Source organism: Petaurus breviceps, unplaced genomic scaffold (genome assembly GCF_028583685.1).
Source record: "Petaurus breviceps papuanus isolate PSGF00001 unplaced genomic scaffold, PetGlider_PUasm1.0 76, whole genome shotgun sequence".
NCBI classification, from domain to species: Eukaryota; Metazoa; Chordata; class Mammalia; order Diprotodontia; family Petauridae; genus Petaurus; species Petaurus breviceps.
In genome coordinates this window covers 35,996,884-36,001,798 of record NW_027186473.1, presented here as the reverse complement: position 1 = coordinate 36,001,798, position 4,915 = coordinate 35,996,884, and positions in this window count along the sequence as shown.

Sequence of the window (4,915 nt, the reverse complement as noted above, 5' to 3'; positions counted from 1 at the left end):
TTTTTTGGAGGAAGTTAACTCAAATTAACTTCACTGAAGCCCTAGCTCAGTTATAGCCAGGACAACAGGGAGAGAGAAAAAAATCTTAACGGTTCAAACCTCTTACTGTCTCCTCAGCTCCATCAGAGCTGGATGACAGGGGAGGGCTCCGTAGACCTAGCTAAGAAGAACTGGGACCACAGGGAAGAGAATCTTAGTGGAATTTTCTTTTTGACCTTTTGCTCAAATAAACTTTTCTTAGGTGTCATTCCTTTAAAATTTCAGATCTACTTCAAGACTTTAAAAGAAACTGTTTCTCATACAACATATATAATACAACTGTTTACCAGTAACAATCATGGTCTTAATTTTGAACTTTGAAATAAAAAAACAATTGAATAACCAAGTTGGTTACTTTAAACTTCAGTTTTTGTAGTTACACAGAATTTTTTTTTTGGTGCCAAATAGTAATCAGAATGAATTCAATTACCTGGATCTGTATTCCCAATGATGTTGCACAGTTCTCTTAGGAAAGGATTAAGTGTTAGTCCTATTTCAAAGTGCAGCTTGAAAATCTTCTTCTCTTTGATCATTGAAGTGACCCCTTTTCCCTTAGACAGATTTTTGGGGAGAAATTTCCCATTCTCTTTCTGTCCATTTGTCTTTTTACTTTGAGAACTTTGGCTGGAGTTCAAGGAATAGAAGGAGAAGTGTTTTTTTCTGACAGCAGCCTTTCTTTAAGAGATTATCAATCTTTTTAGCTCAGGTACAGCATTCTTTTGGCTGCTTGGGTGCATTTGGCTTGCAGGGTGGCAGATTTAACTTTTCTTTACACAGACAGAATATACAAAAAAACAGCAGCAGGGCAAAAGGAAGAAGCTTTCCTCTTTTCTACCTGCCAGTATCTCAGAGACAGGATATACACAAAACAACACAACAGACAGACAGTGACATCTAGCAACAATCCACAAACAAATAGACAGTTTAAGATACAGTAACACTTTAACAGCAAATACAAAATTCAGAAGAGAGGGAAAAGAGCAAAAAAAAAAAACAGAAACCAGGCACTCCATCAGCGTCCTGACCTTGGAGGCCTGTAGGGGCCGTACCTCCGTGTCCAGCTAGCCTTCTACCTTTACCTGGGGCCGAGGGACAGAGTTTCTGTGAACACCCCCTAGGCATTTTTACAGACCCTGAGTACTCACCAAACAGAACACTCTTGGATGGAAATGAAAGAATTTGGATAAGACTCAGGTTCTGGTCTGCTCAGAGAAGCAATGCAAGCCCGGGGCCGAGGAATTTCACTCGGTGGCCTCCTCTAGGTCAGACTGCTCTCCTGACCCTCCAGGGAGCCTGGTCCAGCTGTCAAAACAGAGCCAAAGGCTATCTCGGTGGGAAATCCAATATGTAATGGACACCAAGATATAAAAGCCAGCTAGGCCAATTATAATTTGATAGGAGTGTTTATTAACTAGCCAGTGCTGTTAGACATAATTTTACAGACAATGTGATTGCTAGCAACAGAATATGTTTCTAAGGGGTACAATGTCTTTAGCCTTGTGTCTGTTGAGGCAAAACATTCTCAGTATTATTCTTATTGAAGCAAAACATTCTCAGTATTATTCTCATTGAAACAAATCCTTGGTATTATTTCTACTGAAGTGGAGCAAAGCCATATTTCCTTAGCAAAGCCTTGGATACAAATATAAACAGACCTGAATCTGTGGGAATCTGTGGCATGTTTCAATCTTGTCAGCACTAAGTACCCAAGTAATGACCCTTATCTTGACTTCATGTTGACTTCCAAACTCCATGGCTCCTCTTTCACACTCCAAACTCTTGCCTGAATTCACAGGTATGCAGCTCTCCACTCCTGTTTGATATCAAAGCTCATGGTGACTAATTCACTCCAAGGTGTGCAGAGCTTTTGTTTATAGGAAGACGAGGTTTAACAGATCCATAGCAATATTTACACACATTTGGCTTAGCAGAATTACAACAAAATTCACATACATTGCCCTCCACTATCATCTCAGTTCACTTTCTGTCTGTGAAATTAACACAAGTCAACAGACAGAGTGCTTCTGTCTTACAAAGTGACATCAACACAGACAGAACATATGGACAGAGTGCTGACACCAGAAGTGTTTTCCCTCTCAGTTCTGCTTGGTCCCAGCTCAAACTCAAGCTTTTATTCTCTGCTTCTTCCTATTCCACCCTTCCTCTTGTATCCTTCTTGTTGTGCTCTTTTAGCAAGTTCCTTCTACCTCAGGCTCCATGTGGTCACAGGCCTGTCAAGGGCAGGGAGGGTCACTAAACTCCCTTAGGCCTATTAAGTGCAACACAATATATACAGTTTCCAACAAGGACTTGATATAATCACAGGAAGGTTGAAAGACACTTGAATAGTTGAAATAAGGACCTAAGTGTTGCTTTGCTTGCCATTACAATAACTGAAACAAAGAACAAAGTACCATTTTCTTGCCATTTGTAATTGCAAGCAAAGAAGTAGTTAATGCCTTGTTTTGGCTATGTTATTATTTAGCACCTTGTTTCAGTTCAAGTTTCTTTTAAGCCTTGCACATGATTATATCAAGTCTTTGTTAAGAATCAAAACTTGTGAACCCCTGTTGGAAGGGGAGGAATAAAGTGGAGCTTAATGACTATATATAAGAAGAAGCCCAGGCCGTGAGGAAGCAGAACTGAGAGGGCACTTGTGGTGGCGGATTTTGAGAAGAGCACATTTGTGGTGGCGTCACTCTGTTTGTCTCTTCTGTTTGTGTTGATTTTTCTTTGTGATGTGTGTTGAGTTCTCAGATCTTGTTGATGGGTCTGTGTGATTTCACAGGCAGATAGTGAATTGATGATGGTACCTGCAATGTGTAGGAATATTATGGTAGCTCTTAAGCTTTTTCTTCCAAGAAACAGAAAGTGTGAAGGACTTGAAGCAGACTGAACACTGTGAGCTTCAGTATGGAAAGGGAACTGCACAAGGAACTGGACAATGAGCTGGACCAAGAGATTAGAGCTTCCTGCCTTTGAATCCAGGTCACAGTTGGGTAGATTTGGGCAGGAGCTGGGACCATGGAATCTGAGAGCCAGCCTCAAGTAGAGATGAAAAGACCTCTTCTTGGGTGCTTAATGCTGACTGAGAAGATTATGGTTTACTGTGACCTAGGGATGGAGAACTTTGACCTTTTAAGTTTGTGTCCCTTAAGGAAGCCTGCTCCTAAAGGATGGTTGAATTAAGGACTTATTGAATGATATCTTTTGCTTAAAATTATGTGGCCACCTTAATGATAAGTTGTTAAGTCAAAACATTGTGAATGCCGTACTTTGGTTTCTGTCAATGCTTTGTCTTAGTTTATTCGTGAATAAATAGAGAGTTCACTATACTGTGTAATCAGAACCTTGAAGCTGTTCAAAGCAGCAGTCCTCTAGAAAGTAGCTCCTGCTTGGCTTTACAACATTACAAGCTGGTGATTATAAATACAGGGAAGAGTGTGAACAAAAGATCAGAGTTGTAACAAACCAGAGTGTAATCAAAATATCATCATTGGGCCTTGGTTTCCTCATCTGTAAAGAAAATAAGGTGATATGTCTATTTGATCTCAAATGCCTATTTCATCTTTAAAACTTAGTGATCTAAGTTAATATTTCCATTGTTGATTTCAGCGTGAAAAAAAAAAAGTATCCTTCATTCTAGTTGTTCCTCTTTGGTGAAATATTCCAGAACTCTGTAATCAATCAAGAATGTCACATTCTACATACAGCAGCATTCCCTTTTTAAGCATTGTTAAATGCTCTGACATATTTGAAAAATTGAGCTCCAAATCCTAAAGGTTATTTGTTATTGAGGAGAAACAAAGTGTTCTCTGTGCATGCCAAGATGGCAAATGAAGACTGTAAAGATGATAAATCTTGAATGAGATTCGTAAATTGCTTGAATTCATACTCACCAACTTCATCATACACAAGATTGTCGATAAAGTCCAAACCAAACCATAACTAGACATTGCACTGAACAGATCATGGCCTGAGACCAAATCTAGCTGAGGAAATATTTCTCTGGGGAAAAATGTTTATTATGCATCTTGAATGTTGCTGCAATGATGTCCTTTGAAAACAATATCACAATCCAATTTTATGTCACTTCACATGGATGGAAGTAGAGCTTATATTATAAAGTTTACACAAACATGTTCTGAGCTTTAGAAAACAGAAGTATGTCTACTTTGAAAAGCAGTGAAGGTCACCAGTGATATGAATAAATCAAATTCATTCAAGATTAAGTTTAAAGAGTCGTATTCTGACAGCTAGTAATTTCATCCTACAGGTAAAATTACAGCTTTTCCCTGAGGAATTTTGCCAAGCTGCTTTGTGAATGCTTTTAAAAATTGGAAGGGAGTTTTCTGGAAAACTTCTGAGTTTTCTAATACACTTTAAAATGTAATGTTTCCAATATTCTACCTATCAAAACCACAAAAAATAAGATATAATTTAAATGCTGAATATCAAGTGTTAAATATTTAACCAAAGGATGAAAAATGAAGTGTGATGTATTTTAATTCTGGTTGTCATTGATCACTTATTAACAAATTACAATTTTTTTTTCAATGCACAAGTCATCAGTGACAGTGAAACAGTTAATACTTCATGGACATGATGAAAGGGTACTTTTAATTTTTCTAACTGATTTTCCAAAACGTCCCTTAGTTATTGTTCATTCTAACTATTCAAGCAATCGTAGCAGTGAGAGCATAACATATTAAAAAACAGAATTTACTCAGAAGACTCAACAAATACTATAAAAGAAATTTTACAAGTATTCATATGTAAAATAAATATAACATATCTAATCTTAGTATAAAAGTTAATTGATTTGTGTGAGTTCTAATGAGTTGTATATTGAAGTTAAGGATGGCATAGTGGAAAC